We start from the raw sequence: 17737 nt of genomic DNA on the forward strand, positions 1-17737 counted from the left end.
GGCTGTGGAGGCGGGTGGCCGGGAGCGCAGGCCCCACGAGCGACGTGGCGTGGAAGCGAGACCGCCCGCTTTGCTGTGAGGGACCGGGCACGGGTGTGCTGAAGCCGGGGCGTTGGGTGGGGAAGGGGCGGCCGGAGAGGTGTGACAGGGACACGGCAGCCGCGCTCCGTCCCTGCGTGAGGGGACGGCGCAGCCCTGAGGGAAGGGGGCTCCCCGCTCGGCCGCCGAGCTGCCTGTTGGGGAGCGGGGCTGAGGCCGGCCCCGCGGCGGGGCTGTGCGGGGAGAGGCACGTCGATATTGTGAGGGGTGGGGGCATCAGCACAGGCGTTGGAAGCCCCCAGCCCCGGGGACTTCGCAGCCGCACGCAGAGGCGGTCAGCGGGAGCAAAGCCCCCGCCCCGCCGCCGGGCTCTTGCGAACCCCAGGTAGGGGCCGCTGATTGGCAGCTTCCCCCGCCCTCCCGTCGTTTTCATTGGATGAGCTTCACGCCGATCAGCAGCGTGCGCGGCCAAGCCCTTGGCTCCCATTGGCGAACTTTGCCCCGCCCCTCTGGGCGTGGGCCAAAAGCGAGGCTGGGGGGGCGGGGTTTGCGGCCGAAGGGGCGGGGCGGCGGCGGGGGGCGCGGAGGCTTAGCCCGCGAAGGCGGCGGCGGCGGCGGCTGGAGCGGTCGAGCGGCGGCGGCGGCGGCGGCGGCTGGAACGGGATGGGACGGAGCGCGGCGCCAGGTGGGTGCGGGGCCGCGCTCCCGCCTCCCTCAGCCGCGGCTGAGGGCGGGCGGGCGGTGCTCAGGGGGTCTGTTCCCCCCGCCCCCCCCCCCCCCCGCGGCCGCCGGGAGAGGCTCTGAGGGGCGAGCAGCCGCTTTTTAACGGTCTCTCGCCGCCGGCCCGCGGGGATAATCCCGCCGTTGCCCTGCGGGAGCCCCCTCAGTGCCGCAGCGCCTTTCTCGTGAGGGCAGCGACGGGGCTTCTCGCTTTCCCCCGGCCCGAGCTGAGGTGCCCGTCCTGGGGCCCTCTCTCCTCAGCCGCCGGCGGGGCGAAGCTTTGTTTCTAGCCCTCCTGCTGGCCTCGGCCCCTCGCCAGTCCCCAGAGCCGCGGGGCGCGTTCCCCTTCCCCCTTGCGGTCTCGGTAGGGGCTTGCGGAGCCCCCTCTGCGTGGGGTCGGGAAGAGCCTCCCCCCCGCCCCGGTTGCGATTCTCGGGGTTGGGCGCCGTCTCCCCGCAGGCCAGCCCCGAGAAGAGCAAGCTGGGGGGCCTCGTCCCCCCTCGTGTTTCCCCCACGAGCGGCCTCCGCGCTAGCACCGTGGCGTGCCACCGGCGAGTCTCTTCTGATGTCCAGAGGTCTTAAAGTACTTCAAAATAATCGTCTTTGGCTTTAAAGGGCGCTGAGAGTCCTTGACAGCTCTGGAACTTTTAAACCCGTTTTTTATTTTTTTTTTTTTTTCTTCTCAGATGAATTGTTTTTCCCACTTATTTCTTACGTGAATGTGTCTCTGAGAAGAAGCTGGGAGTCCGAGTGAGTGCACGCTTGTGAAGACTAGCATTTATTGCAACTGCTGAATGTCTAATGCTAGCTGAAAAGCAGTGGAGAAATGCTTTATTTATTCTTCTCATTCTGATACAGTTCAGTAATTACTGCCGATAACTAATAGGAGAAGGGCTGATAGTTTTAGGCTGAGAGACAGTCTGTGAAGTGGGGCCAGTGCTTGAGTGATGGGTTATTGGATGCAGTTGTGAGATTCCTTGATAGAAAATACTTCAAAGCACAAATGGTTTAGTTTGTGTGCTGTTTGTGCAGAAATAGGAAAAAGCTGTCTAACTGTGGTTCATTGTGCCTCTTCTGTAAACTGTAGGGAGTGAGGGGAAAGGGAGAAAATATTCCTATTAGAAAAAGATGGGGGCAAATTATGAAAGCAGCCACGAACTTAGACTTGACATCTGAGGGTGAGAAGTAGGAGGTCTTTTTGCCTTTGCCTATTGTGGAAGACTGGCCTTTTTTTTTTTTTTTTTTTTTTTTTTTCATTTTAAAGCTTTATTTAAGGAATCAAAGTATTATGTTTGTAGGAGACACTGTTGTTTTGACTTTGCCTGATACAGTATTTTCCATAGTAGCTAATAGTACATGTGCTTGAGGAAGGGGATGAAGTAATGGAATAAGGTTGCAGTTCTTACTCTCCAGCATGCTCTCCCATGCTACAGCGGTCTGCAGCTCGGATGCTAAGTTGTGTGGCCGCGAATACATGGAGGTTGAAATGATATGGAATAATTATGTAGACTAATATGCAAGTTGGAAGCCTGTAAGATTAAATTTACAACTTACACTGCTTGCAAATTTAGAATCAGGATTAAAATCTGTATTTGAGCTGTGGAGCTGATCTTTGTTAGGTTTTATGTTCCGTTACAGCTTACTTTTGCCTTTTAAGTTCTCATCAGAAGGAAATACACTAAGATGGAAGGACGGTTATCTGCCTACACTAAAATAAAAGCCTTAAGTCATTCTTACTCAGTAAGAATGCAGCTTTCAGTAGGTCTTTTAAGAAGGATGTTTTATTTGCAGCTCTTCAGTTGAGACTGGGACCAGACCATGTTCCCCTTGAACAATGTGGAAGCTTGATTTATTTCCAGCTGAATTCTGGGGTTGGGTTGTGCAAAGCAAACTTTTTATATTTCTTGCTGGGAGGATTAGTTTTGTGTTTGTGTTGCTAGTGGCATTGTGAATGTAGTTATTAGGTGGTGAACACAGAGGTTTTGCTGTACATGAAATAATATATAATTGAGCCAGTCCTCTTTCTTTTCTCCTTTTCAGTGGCTATTTTCTTCAAATAAAGAAAAACTATACAATATTTTTTAATCAGATACTGAAACAATAGTCTTGATTATACACAATAGTTACTGAAATTGTATGGTCTTTGCTAATCTTCCTGTTTGTCTATAGAACTAATGAAAGATGACTCTGTGTCAGAAATAGAATTGCTTGTGTTTTAAAAGGCACTTTTGTAGTAGGAATAAGTTATTGAGTCTTAATGTTTGATTTACATGGTACAACACATGACATTTCATAGTTAATAGCAGCATAAACTTGCTTTGTTTTTCAGTATATACACTGTCTGTACAACATGCCTCAAAGGAATATGATTTTAAGAGTAGTAATATAAACTTCGTGCAGACTAGCTGATCTTCTGTGTGACTACTTTAGCTCAGGTTTATTTACTTTTTTCTTCACTGAGAAGGTACGTGCAATTTATTTCTCTGAAACAAGAATAACTGTGTCTGCAGGCAATGTTCCTGTATGGAGGAAAAAGGAAGAAAAGCCACCATGTGACAGACGGTTGGAATATTATTTTGAAGATTCTTACATACAGTGATCAGCAGGACAGGATTCTAAAAAACAAACCAAACTAGAACGCATACTTTAGTGAAGAATTCCAGAAGAGCTGATGGTATCTGAGTGTTAAGTCACTGTATCAGTGTCACCTGGACAGTAAATTAGCTTTCATGCCTTTGCAAGCCTTCCCTTTTTGATTAAATTTCCTGCACGGACAGTTACATCTGGGTGTAATTTGTAGTAACTGGAGTGGGAAAGAGCCTTGAGAGAACTGCATGGAGAACTCATGATGTAAAAAGATAAATTATATGTAGTTAAATCTTTGTTCTTTTGAGCCCTTCCAGAGCATTCTTGACTGCTTCTAGTGAGGAATGAGCAAGAAATGTTGTTGCAGTTAACTGCAGTCTGCTCTTGGAGGCCTTTCTTTTGTTGGTACTTGATATGGTCTTGTAACTGAGCTTGAATCTGATATCGGTTATATAATACAGCACATTTTGGCCTTTTTAATTCAGTGGTGATGTATTGGTTTCTTCCTGATTCATGTGTGGCTCCAATTAAAATTTTTGGATTTCTTGTGTTTATTACTGTAACTTCTTTTTATTTTATTTTTGCCTGCCTAGGATATTGAGCTACAGACTATGTACAAGGTGACTTGAACCACTAGCACAAGTTACTAACCAGGCTGTGGGTTATGATACTACGTTTTGTAAATTACCTCAATGGCAGAAAGATAATAATTTACAGTAATGATGGGGAGAAGTTGCTTTTATCAGGCGAATTTCTTAGTTCTCTAATCTTAAATCCATTCAGTATATGAAGATCATTAATAAGATCAGATTACAAATACATGTCTTCCAGTGTTACATACAACTGTACACTGCCTTCAGAAGCTACCTCGTGAAAGGAATACTATGAGTCACAGATTGTAACTGCTTATTCTCTTAAAAGAACAGATAAAGAGTTAGAGGGTGAGTATTAACTTCTCCATATGGATGACTTGCAGAATACCTGTAATGTAAGGAAATCAGTTACTTGAGTAAGAATTAAAGTGGGGCATCTTGAGCCTTAGCTCTGCAGCAGAACTGCTATAGCAGTTAGATTCTTTCCTGAGAACTTTATCTGCCTTTAGAGGTAATAATGAAAATGACCTGAAGTTACACCAGATTTATGTGTTTAGCTTTATTTAACCTGTGAGTGTTTTCCTTCACACTTACTGTTACTTAGATCTAACTGTTCAGAAACCAGCCTGTTGTAGAAGCTGTTGAAATGCTGAACTGGGATGTTTTCTTAACTGGAAAAGCACTGTTGTTTTTCACCCCTCTTTAGAAAACTTGGATAACTGAAATATTTTTAGCTGCTGATAGAAGCCATTTCTTTTTGCTCTGCCAAAAGGGGAACCAAAACATTTGGGAAGAAGAAATTTGTGTGTAGAAACAGCTGGAGATCAAAATAGAAGTATTTGTGCTTGTTTAGGCTGTAAACTAGGAGGTTATCTTGTTTGATTTCTTTATTTTTGGCAGGTGAGATAGCTGGAGAATTTTTGTCGGAGGCTTGTTAATATGGTAAGCATTTATTGGATTTGTTTTTAAAATAAACAAGCAAATCCAATTAATTTGTGTTAGGGATTTATATGTATTCTGAATATCAACACGTTGTGAATTAGTTTTTCCTTTCACATACCTGAAATATTCTGCCATTAAACTAACAGTGTTTTCTGGGTCTAGAATTGATCTCTGTATGTGTTTCTGATTTTTTTTTTTTTTTTTTGGTGGATCTCTCCACTTAGCAGAATTTTAGTTACGCTTTTTTTCAGGATTCTTGGAGCTCCTTCCTACCTGTTGGTTACAAATATCATCTCTTTATTCTTACAGAGATTTGGTACTCCAATACAGTGATGGGGACAGTGTGTGTTTCTATTAAGCACAGAACATATTTACGCCAATTTTATTTAATATTTTATTTTTGAATAAGCAGAGAAGTTGAGTGTGTTTCAGGTTGAACTTGATTGATGTTTGTGTTTGTTTTAAACACAGATGTTAGTCTAAAACAAAAACAGTAGTGCAGACTATTTCCTCATCATTTGTATCCTATCAAGCAGATTATACTTAATGTGTAGGTTTTCTTCTAAAGATTCATAACTGCAAACCTCCGTGCAAGAGTGTTTTTGTAAGTACTGAAAAGAACTGACACAGACTACTGGGTGCTGAGTTAGAGGATAGGCTAAGCATTGGTGAACATAAATGTATTGGACACGGATGGCATGCAGATATTTTTGCTTTAGTTTTTTTAATTAATCTTGTATTCTGTAGATACTTAGGTTTTATAGTAGTCTTCAGAATATGATGCAACCTTTAAAATGCTGGTAAGTGACATAAAGTATGTATAGATATCAGTGGTAATTTGAATTCCCTCAGAGTTCATACTTTAGTCATCATAATTGATATAAATAGAAGTAGTTTATACTAAGGTAGTTGTAACTTCCATTAATATGTCAAACCCAGAATTTTTCGTTGTCTTAAATGTATTTTTCTCCAGGAGAAGAAAAAAAATGAGATTTTTAAACGTTCCGCACAGAATTACAGCCTGGCATGTTTTCTCTCTAGTTCCATAAATCAAAACTCTATTTCACTGTTTCTTTGACATGAGCTTTTATTGCACATCCTTGTTGTTGAAATCTGCCTAGTGTAGAAACTATAGAATAATTTCTTGTGGTAAAACTCTGTCAAGTGTTGTTCATTTGTACAGCAATGTACACAGATAAATTCACATCAATGAAAAATATTTATTAATTTCAAATGAGACAGACTTTTTGGAGGCTTATGCAGTGGTTATTTTTCTTCCTGTGCTGGTGTAAAACCATACTTAAAGTTTGTTTTGTTCTTGTAACTATGCATTAATGTGTGTTTGAGGTTGTTTTTTGGTACCTGAATATGTACTTGCTTTAGAGTTCTGTATACATTATGATGATTCTCAGGTCATTTGTCAGCCTTGTGTTTGCTGATAGAACTTCAAAACTGGGAAGGAAAGCTTAAATTATAAATAGTGAAAATTCTGTTTAATGCATGATCTAAATGAAATAAAGAGATTAAAAAGGATTCTTCAACTTTGTAGCAATTGCTGCTAGCAGTTATGTTTTTTCAGACATTTGAAATTTTGCATAAATCTGATACTTTTCATTAGGTGAACAGTGCTGAAATACTTTGCTGTCATTCAGACTTTTCTAACTTTATTTCTTTGAGATTTTTTTGAAATTGACTCATTCAGTCTTTCTAAGTTAATTTTGTAATTTTTTTCAGGTGCTTGGCCTGTCTATGACCACATGTAACTCTTATGTATATTTAAGCTATTTGCTGAACAGTGAAATAATAAACCAGGGTGCTGTTTGGGCTGGGGCTGTGCTAGTAAGGTGTAAAGGCTGCTGCATCTTGTTAAGGTGCTCCGGGTGGCCGTGCTCAGAGGCAGCTGCATGTATTTTCCTGTTGCGTTACTTGAGTGGAAGCTCTAAATTTTTAGGGACACATTTCTTCATACTGAACGCTTACTGTTCTACCATTAATATGTTAAGTTGCTTGTTCAGGAAACACTTATGTCTCCTCGTTAGGAATTGGGATGATGTTAGATTTTTCTTGGAATGCTGTAATTGCTACTTCTGCTCATATCTCTCTGCGTTCTTCTTTACTGTCCTGTCCTCTAGGTTGCTGGGTAGTTAGTTGGATCTTGTCATACAGTAATGTTCTGGATTGGTGTGCTTTCTTCATGATTCATGAAGCCTGTTTATTGTTCTTAATGTATTGGTAGATCATGAAAGCAGAGGTAATTAATGGAATAAAATATACCAACAGTTTTGAGCTCCACAATATAAGAAGGATACAAAAAATACTAGAGTGTGTCCAAAGGAGGCCAACGAAGGCAGTGAAAGGACCAGAGGACATGACTTGTGAGGGGTGGCTGGGGATACTAGGTTTGTTCAGTGTTAAAAAGAGGGTGCTGAGGGAGGTGACCTCATTGTTTACAGCTTCCTCATGAGAGGGAGCAGAAAGGGAGGTGCTGATCTCTTCTCTCTGGTGTCTGGTGATGGGGCAACAAGGGATTGACTTAAAGGAGAAGTTCAGATTGGATATTAAGAAAAAGCTCTTTGAGAGCGGAGGCCAAGCACTGGAATAAGCTCCCAAGGGAAGTGGTTGTGATGCCAAGACAATCAAGGTTCAAGAAGCATTCAGACAATGCTCTTGGGTATCTGGCTTAACTTTTTGGTTTCCCTGTGTGGAGTCAGGAGTTGGACTTGGTGATCCCTATGCGTCCCTTCCAATTCGTGATAGTCTATGATTCTATGATAACATGAACGTTCTAATGTAATAGTATTTTAGAGGCGTTAAAGGACCTGAGTTTCACCAACTGTTTAGAAGATAGCATGTGCAAAAATACTTCCTTTTATTGATATATTCATAGAAACTAAAAGTGAACAAAGCACCTCATCAGTGAAGACTGAAAAGCTTGTATAATCTCAAAAAAATGTTTTATTCAAGCCTAGTTGCCAGGGCGAAGAGAACATAGTGTTAAGGCGGTGTGTAAAGGACAATGAGTATAAGTTGAGAATTACTGGAGCTCTGCCATATTTATAGGTGGAGAATGTTTTATAAAATGTGACCGTCAGGACTTTCTTCCATGGACTTGTTAACCAGTTACCTGCTTGTTATTTGCTGCAGAGCGAGCTCTCATTGACAGGGCTGTTAGTAGGGGCTGGGGTTCAAATTGAATCCGGAGGTGAAATTTGTTCCTGTGCTGATGACTGCAATGGCCTTCTGAGATTGAGTATTCCCTTATTTGAGGGTTTGTAGTTGAGGTATGCAGCTGTTGCCCACTCCTCCCTCTCCAGTAGCTTTTTCTTGCAGCCTAGCACTCCAGTTGTTGTTGCAGTGTCTTCCCTTGAAGGTTAGAAAGGGCTAACTTGTCTTTTCTGTTTCTGATGTCCTGTAAGGTAAGGACAGTGGTGTTTGGGTCGCTGTGTACCTGAACAGAGAGGCCAGTTAGAGCAAGTGAGCAGTATATAAACTCTGGACCCATAACTTGCTTCATAAAAAAAAAAAAAGGCTGTTAAAGATGTAAACAGATTTTTTTCTGCATTCCTGTGACTTGGGAAGTTAAATGGCATTAGGACATGTACTTTCATAGCCAGATACCTTAGTTCTTCAGCTGATGGATCCCAGATTTCTTGTGCAATTTCATAGTGGCAGCCACTTTGCTCGTAACAAGTAATAGTTGGAGAGCTTGTGTGTGTAAGGGGTGACAGGCATAATGTATCAAAACATGTTAACTGTGTTCCAGTGAATGTTGGAATTGATTTCTTGATGTTGGTTTTGAAATTCCGTAGTGGAAAATGTCAGTATTCCATGATGCTGGGGAAAACCATTCATCTGCTGTGGACTTGTATTTGTCCTCAGAGCAATAGGCAGCTGTGGAGACTAGTGTGCTGCAAGACAAGGCCTGGGAAGCTTGCTTTATTTTGAAACTTCAAACAGTCTTTGGAAACTCTTCTTTGAGAAGTTATTCTGCCTCATTACATGTGAATGAAGAAATGAAGTTTGAACTTCTGAGTTAGAAGGGGGGCCTTTAGTGAAAACGTGCCTTTTCAGTTTTCTCCTACAGCAGTTAGAGCTTGCTGCTGAGTTTTCTATAGAATGTTGAAATTCTCTGGAACTCATATGAGCACAGGTTTATTGTAGAGCTATTTCCTGGGAAAGTACTGTTTTTCTTTTTAAAGCTTGGCTGCTGCTTTGAATGCTTAAACAGCTGCAAACATGGAGGATAACACATCACTTCAGATGAAGTCTATGTTTGATTTTATGCTAAATCTGAAGACTCTCATACATTTATTACTGATTTTTTTTTCCACACAGTTTGAATATTGAAGTTCCTTCTAACCTCTGCATGACAGCTCAGAAGCTGGAGTGGGGCCGTGGTTAACTCTAAGGCATATTTAAAGGGGATGTCTTGGTACAGTTATACAAGTGGTTTGGTTACAGTTTCAGGTAGTCTGTGTAGTAGTAGAAGGGTATTTGCCGGGCTACACTAGACAAGCAGATGTGCAAGCCACATGCTTTTTATCCACTCTTTTTGCAGAATGAACCAGGAACTAGCATTTAAGCAGCTTTGTATTTTTCTAGGTGGAGGGGGATCCTGTTGCCTTCAGCTCAGTCACCTTGCTTCTCTTGAAGCTCTCCTTTCTTCAAACCCTACAGATCTTGTACATCTTCACTGTAGCAATCATATTTACAGTAGGTAAAGAGTTGTAAAGCTTGTGCATGGCAAGTGTGAAATACCTGAATGTTGAAGTGATGAGGTACAAATGCCTTCAAGAGGAGTGTCTGAGAATGCATTGAGGTATGGTCTTCCAGCCCTCAGATGAAATGTAGCTGTTATAATATTTGCCCCTGTCATCAAACATTGCTCATACTCTTGTAGACTATCTTGAAATTTCAGGCATCCTTTGATTCAGGGTGGGTAATTCTGCACAAGCGTGTAGATAAGATTAGGAGCAACACCTAGTTATAGCTCAAGCTAACAGTGCTGTAAAGGCAGACATTCGTGTCTAGCTGCTGAATTTCTGTTCTGGATTTGCACTGCTAACAACAGGAAAGGATTCCGTGTTGGCGGACTAATAAGCGGTTGGGTTTTTAACATTAAGGATTTTTATTAGCCTGAAATAGCTGCATCTGAAATACTACTGCATGATGATTTGTATTCTGACCTTATTTTTCTAAAATATTGGCTATTTTACTGGAGAAGGTACATGCTTTGCAATGCTGTTCCAGTTGCCATACAGTTCTGAGGCCCTCTAAGCTTGCATGGATCTGCAGCTTGCTCTTGTATAGGAGATATGTTCTTCTTGGTTTCTCAGCTGGCTGAATTGTTGTCTGTCTAGTTGGTTTGATATTGGAGCAGGTTTAGCAGCCTTCAGGAATTTCTGCATCTTGGAGAGAGATGACCAAGTTCTATTCAATGGGATTTATAACTGTTTGCAAAACCAACTGAGAAGTGGCAGGTAAAACTCCATGATTGGGGAAAACTCTAGAACTTCTGTTGTCTTAGACGCTTCAAGTCGACTAAATATTTTATGTGACTTAGAAAATGGGTCCACTTACTCTTCTGTGAATTACTAATTAATAAAGGATGAAGGCCAATATTGTAGCAGGTCAAACCCATATCTTAAAATTGTGGCTTTCTGAAATGTACAGAAATAAGTCTTCTGCAGTATATATAGTCCAATTTGCATGTTTCTATTACCCATTCTGTCCCTCAATCTGAAACTATTGAGGCAGCAGTGAAATAACCACCTTTACCGGGCAAGTAGTATTTTTGCTGCCTGTGATAGCAGCAGCTGAAACCCCAAATCTCTAAGTCCTCCTCTCCCTGTCCTATGTTTTAAGATGAAGCTGTTAATGTTCTTTGTGTGCTACTTCCTCATTTGAATTTTCTGTTCCACTTCCTCCTGTTGCAAACTCTCTCCTATGCATTTCTTTTGAAGTCTTCTTTTACTTCCCTTTCAAACTCTGTATTTTATATCCTGGTATTCCCTGTAAGAAATAAATGCTTTGTGATGAACTTCTGCTTTGTGTCATTTCTGGTAAAACCCACAGATGCCTTTTTTTTTTTTTTGTTAGAGAGTGAAATGCTTGGAGATGTAAAAAAATCAAACCACAACAAAAACCCGCCCTACTGCCACGTTCATCCCCAAAGAAACTTAAAATGGAGGGAAGTAGATGCAAGACAAAATGTAAACCCTTCCCTCAACTGAGTGAACTGCCTACTATCAGATTTCTTTAAGCCACAGAATGTTATTTTTGGCAGGGACATCAGAGAGAGTATTCTTTCTTTTAAACAGTTGTTGTTTGGAAAACAAGCATATGTCTGGCATCATCATGGATTTCGAAAAGAGGAAAAAGTGATTTTATTTTCAAAACATGTAGTAAAAGTGTATTTTCAGCAGAATCACATGTTAAATGCTTTTGGAAGCTTAAAGTTAATGGTGTGTCCTTACAGTTGGTTGTCAAGGTTGAAACAACAAGCACAGTTAGCCCTTAAGCTGCTAAATGCTAATCATAGCTTGGCAGGAGTTTTCCTCAGCCAAGTTACTGGGCTCCAGAGAAGCACACAAGGAGTCTGTAACTTTTTGAAATTTCTGAAAGCTAAACTTAAATGTTGAGATTCAGATACAAACAAATGAGGCTTCATTTGTGCTTGTGACATTAACTGTAAGACCCCTGGCTATAAATCTGTAGTTTGAGTATCCCCACTCTTGTTCATCTTCATAGAATTATGGCTGTTAATGCCTTTGAACATGAATCATTAGAGAATACACTGAAGTAAGTTTTGTGAACCAAAGGGATGACAGTCTAAACAGTGAACAGCTTTGATTTGTTGGTCAAAGATAACTTTCTTTATGCCTCATTACAGAACAGTAAATACAGCACAGAACAGTCCCAGTTACCCAGAGAAGTTCATCTAGGTTCATTCAGTTACAGGAATAGGCTAAGAATGGAAAAAAAATCATGTGCTTTAGCACTGAGTGAGAAACATTAGGGAGATTTAACAGGGTAGGAAGTATGGATGTTGAATCTAGAGGAATAAACCAGTGAATTTAGTTGAGGGTTACTGAAAGTTGTTATAATCTCTTTAAGATGTTCAACTTGATATTTTGGAACTAAAATATATGGAGGAGACCTTGAAACAAAAGCTTGTGTGAAATGCAAAGCTTTAAGGGCAAGTGTTCTTTTATCAGAAGTATATTTGAGTTTTCTAAATTCACTTTGAGCAAAATACTAAAATAAATGTAACTGTAGGAAAGATAAGACTGTAGAAATAATTAAATTCCACTGTGGATTAGCTAATTTCCATGATATTAGTAGTGTTTGGTAAAATAGGCCTACCATGCTTTCTTGCTCACTTCTGCAGTTATAAAATGACGTGTTGATCCTCTTTTTCTGGTTCAAAGCATGCAGGACTTGCTGATTTAAATCAAATTCTCATTGAGTGCTAAAAGAAGAATAAACTTGGCCAAAGTGGGAAGCTTGAGTATTATGTTTTTCTTTAGGTTTGAAACAGCTTTTGGTGATTCTGAGTAGAAAAGAACATGACCTATGAAACAGCTGGCCCATGAGGGTGCAGTAGCTGCAGGTACCTGGTCCTCCCCTTCCTCCTCAAACAAAGAATGTTGGATGTGAACTGTTTTATGCAAGATTGGAGTTTACAGCAGTTTTATCCAGGGACAGGTATTCTAAAGGCTCGGGAGAAAGTGGAGTTCTCTTCCTTATTAATGAATAGTCTGCCAGATAGATTCTTGGTAGCCAAGAAGAGGCTTTATAAATCACTCAACTGATGTAGTAAGAGTTTGCACATATTCTTTATTTTTAATACCATCTGTTCCCAGTGCACAGGTACACTGCTTTAGAGCTGGTTGGGCTTGGGGATGAAAATTATTTATTGTTGATAGCATAATATCACTTGCAGTGATTAAATCAGTGTTCCCCTTTTACGCAGAAAGAGATGGCAAAGAATGTAAGTTGCAGAGGGGCATGAAATCTGAAAACATGCCTCTTGTGTTTCCTCATGTGCTTTTGTTTGAATTCTGTTTAATCCCTTTTATCTTGCTTCTTATTTCTTCATCAGTGCATCTGGTACAAGATTTAATGTTAAACTTTTTCTCATGAGTCTGTTAAATATTTATCTACTATATTAATTTTTTATTAAATAGTAATTATCTGTGTCATAACTGTACAAGGGTTTGGAAAGTTTAGTTTAGGCCTAGTTAGTTGTATCTTAATTTACTGGGCTTGGTTTAAAAAAGGTGCCGTAATCCCTCCAGAGAGAAAGGAGGGTTGTGCTAGGGAGGAGAGGTCTTGTATTTGTGGAAATAGGTATTGTGTGGGTTCCCACTGCTGGTGCAGTATCCCTCAGTGTAATAGTCTGTTTGGGTTTAAATTTCCCAATAACAAGTCCTAGCTCTCTTTTGGGCAAGTTTATTTTTCACAGAGCCAGAAGCTGGTAGAGGAAGAGAGAGTTGTTCTGATACCTGAAATCCCATTGACCTGTTGTCCAAAATTTTGTGTGGTATTGTGGTACTTTTTGTTACTACTTAAATGTTGTTGTCCATTGCTAGTCGTTAATTACTTGAATAAAAGCAGAAAAAGAGTGACTGACCTGGAGTGATCAGATGCAGGGAGTCTGATGGAGAAGGGGTTAATTCCACTTAAATGTACAAGCCAAACTAATGCATTTTTTGCATAAAATGAGTGATCTATTTGCCTGAAAAATAATGGCAAAACATTGCCAGTGGAAGGTTGGTGTTGGTGCATGGTTGGGCTTTTAATTCTACTTTTGGTTTGCTTTATGTTGAGGGGAGGGCATCACTGTTTTTGTAGCAGTAAGGTTATAACTAGAAAGCTGTCTTGATCCGAGTTGTAAAATCTTGGACCTTGGTCTTTGTTGGCTGTGTGAGGGCAAAGGTCGTTGTGAATTTTATTGGGAAAATGGCCTTTCCCCATGAATGCCTACTTGGTCCTGATGGTTGGTTATTTGTTTATTTTTAAAGTACTTGAATGTGGGCTTGTCCTAACAATAGCTTGAGTTGTCTACTTTAAAGTTGCAAAATTCCCTTTAATAATCCTAAAGAAAATCCCTTCTCAAGGGCAGGGCATCTCTCTACTATTGTCATGGTTGAGAATGGGGTAGGTGGAAGGTTTTGTTCCCTTCGGTTTTCTATGTATGCCAGCAGCATGGTTAAATCTTACTTTTTGTAGTCTTGACTTTATAATAAGAAAAAGTTGTCAATAATGTAATTAGTTGACTAGTGTAATTTACACATATTTAAATGCCAATTTTGTATTTCCATTGGTGTGAATGTCCCAAACATGCAAAGGTAACAAAGTTAAAAACTTAATGTCTTCAATTCTGAGATCTGAGCTTGGATCTTACATGTGTGTCAAAAGAGGAGAGAAGATCATTAATGAAACCTAGTTTGACATTTTTCAGTTTTTCTACAGTAGACCTGCAGGCAGGAGTAGAACTGGTGAGACAGTGTGTTGCCAGCAGTTTACAGAAATGCCAGTTTATGCTGCTAGTTAACAGAAAATACTATTATTTCTGCAGTAAGTTGTGAAACCATAGGATTTTAAAAGTGTTGGAGGCCATAATCTCTCTTCGAAAAAGTGTGATTTCCATGGTAATCTGCAACAAGAGTTGCTAAAATAAGGAAACCAGTATTTGTGTGCTGTGTTTTGTGGGATCAGGTAATACTTTTAAGTGGTTCCTCATAAAGGAGGCATTGAAGGAAAAAAAAAAAGTAACCACCAACCCCCCAAAACCCAACGACAGTAAAAAAGCCAAACCCAAACCAAACAAGGATCCATGCCTTCATGGATAATCTACTTTAGTTCATTATACTCAATGCAGAATATGCCAGGAATTTTGTAACCTGTAATAACATGAGTGGTCAGCTCAGATGGTTGTGGTCCTTATACCACCTTACCACATGTTGGTCATAGAGGTCATGAAGCATTTCAAACCAAGGTCACTTGTGGTGGAAGAGTAAAGATAAGGCATCAGGTTCTCAATTTGGTGTGGCTTTACTTGCTAGCTTCCGCACCTCTGCAATGCATGTGCTTGTGTTCTTTGAGCAAAAGCTGAACACACTGAGTATCAGTAGTTCTCAAGCTTTTCATTGAACTGGTCATAGTTCAATTTCTGGTAATATTGTTCCTCTACTGTTCTTCTGCCAGCACCAAGCAGCTGTTAAATGAAGGAGAAAAGAGGAAACAGTATGCCACAGCTGTGCTGCTCAGGCCCTGTCCTCTGGGAGGTGAAGCTGGAGCCCCAAAGCATTGTGTGGTTTCTGCTTTCCTGTATGGAGGTGGGAAGATATGGATTTGAAGCTGTGCCAGATTCCCTGCTGTCCCTTCTCTCTTTCTTCCCGTCCCAGAGTAGAGTGGTCAGTAATAACCAAAATATCTGGATGCTTCCATTCCCGAGTGTAAGCCACACATTGCTTTGGAGCTGTCAGCTGCTGTCTGGGCAGGCATGGTATTGCCTTATCATGCTTCCTTTCCTCGGATATGTTATGTGCTTCCACTTCTGTCTACATAGTGCTGAAGAGAATAGGTTTTGCTATTTGAAAAAAAAAAAAAAAAAAGCTACTGTGAATTTCTTGGTGGCCCATGCCTTTCAGCAACCAGTTGCCACTGTTTGAAAACATTTGTGTTTGTTTTTTTTCCACAGTTGAGGTATATTGCCTCTTACGTGATGTAAATCTGTATTTAATTATTGAAAATAATTACATTATTTATATATTTCAAAATCTTCAACAGAGGAAGGCAAAGGGATCAGGAATTGAAAATGTAGTTGAAATGGATATTTTCTGGTTGTTGGAAGACTGAGGAAGCAACACAGTCAAACAGAATAAGGTGACATACCTGCAATCACATTATTATGAACTGCTAAAGGAGATCAGGAATGTATATATACTTATACATACAGTATTGTATTTATTAAAAAATTTAGGTTTTCTTAGACTTTGTTATCAGATCAAGATTTTTTCACCATTTCAAAATTAATGAAAATTCCTGCTGTAAGACGCTGCATTTGTGGTATCTGACTGCTCCCCCCCCAGTAGAAAATATTAAACATGGCTGTGAAAATTATACTGAAGTGATCTGAAGAATAGGATTTATAGAATTTATGAGAATATTTAGTAGGAACAGGTAAATCTGATCTCTTGAGTTAGTATCAACTGCTTGGTGTTGAGTCTGATGGTAACCTGGATGGTTTATGTGATTTAGGATAATGAAGTTCATACTTTTCCTTGCCCATATTAAACAGTGTGAAGTAGAAGTAGTTTTAAAATTCTCTTTTATGGAAACAGGTCTTAATTAAAACCATAAAAATCTCATGGTAACAGCAGGCATGATGGCTTTAAGCCACTTCAACCTTCTTTTTGAAAGAAAACTTCTGGATTTCTGTGATTTGTTTGATCTTCCTAAACTGCTAAGCTCCTTGACATTGAATGAGATTTGAGGTCACAGATCCATGCAAAACTGCTTTAGTTTAACTGGCTTATAAGTAAAAATGTAAATAATAAGAAAGACTCAAAAGAAACAAACAAAAGTTCCTGTTGCATCTGGCCATTTAAAAACAGGAAGAGGGGAAAAAAAACCCTTGAGAAATTGGGATAAACTTGAACCATGTAGTTAATACTAGAGTATGCTAATCTTTCAAGAGTAGCTCTCCAGCTGGGGTGTAAAATGGAATAATTAAATACATAAGTTTCACCTGTTAAAAATGTGTTTACTACTTGCTCCCTCTCACCCTCCTTATTTCTTTACATAATAATATCCTTAATGGAACCCCATAGGTCAGCTGTAGGGAGACAGTAACTGTTTAATTCCATTGAGTTTTAATTTTATAAATGGTGGCTCTTTAATGATTAATCTGTATGATATCTATGTTTGTCTAAAAACAATTTAAATGCTTTTTCAGATTCAGATTGGGGAAAAAACACACTTTTTGCAAATAACTTCCAGTCTAGGTCCTACTGAACCTTTGTAAAGGTTTTATATATCTAGAGAGATTATAGATATTTAAGGCTTTATAGTGAGAACTAAACTGCAATAGCAGCATAACAAAGTATGTACATATGAGCGAAAACAGTTTATAAGGCTAGAATAGACTATTTCAGTTGGAAGGGACCTATAATGATTATCTAGTGCAGCTTCCTGACCACTTTAAGGCTGACCAAAAGTTAAAGCATGTTATTAAGGGCTTTGTCCAAATGCCTTGTAAACACTGACAGGCTTGTGGCATCGACCACCTTTCCAGGAAGCCTATTCCAGTGCTTGACCACCCTCTCAGTAAAGAAACGCTCCATAATGTCCACCCTAAACCTTTCCTGATGCAGCTTGGAACCATTCTTGCATGTCCTGCCTCTGGATACCAAGGGGAAGAGCTCAGCACCTCCCTCTCCACTTCTCCTCCTCAGGAAGCCGTGGAGAGCAATGAGGTCACCCCTCAACCTCCTTTTCTACAAACTAGACAAGTCCAAGTCCTTAGCTGTTCCTCACAGGACAACCCTTCCAGCCCTTCCACTAGATTTGTTGCCCTCCTCTGGACGAGTTCAAGTACCTTAACAACCTTCTTAAATTGTGGGGCCCAGAAGTGCACACAGTACTCGAGGTGAGGCTGCACCAGTGCTGAACACAGCAGGATAATCCCCTCTTTTGACTGGCTGGTTATGCTGTGTTTGATGCACCCCAGGACGGGGTTTGCTCTCTTGGCTGCCAGCACACGCTGCTGACTCACACTGAGCCTGCTGTTGACCAGCACCCCCAGATCTCCTTCTGCAGGGCTGCTCTCCAGCCACTCCTCTCCCAAC

General features: G+C 40.6%; 1 protein-coding gene across 5 annotated transcripts in view; it reads left to right on the forward strand.

Moving 5' to 3' along the window:
* The first annotated feature begins 649 nt into the window (after positions 1-649).
* WASF3 (WASP family member 3) overlaps positions 650-17737 on the forward strand; it is a 74333-nt gene continuing 57245 nt past the window's right edge. For 4 of the 5 annotated variants that reach the window (XM_042792857.1, XM_042792855.1, XM_042792859.1 and 1 more), the window contains exon 1: positions 650-724. The gene's annotated coding sequence lies outside the window, so the exon portion shown is untranslated. Of the gene's footprint in view, positions 725-4838; positions 4881-17737 lie in introns of all 5 variants that reach the window. The other variant, XM_042792856.1, reaches the window with a different exon arrangement.

Source organism: Tyto alba, unplaced genomic scaffold, assembly GCF_018691265.1.
Source record: "Tyto alba isolate M040663 unplaced genomic scaffold, T.alba_DEE_v4.0 Super-Scaffold_2, whole genome shotgun sequence".
Classification (NCBI taxonomy): domain Eukaryota; kingdom Metazoa; phylum Chordata; class Aves; order Strigiformes; family Tytonidae; genus Tyto; species Tyto alba.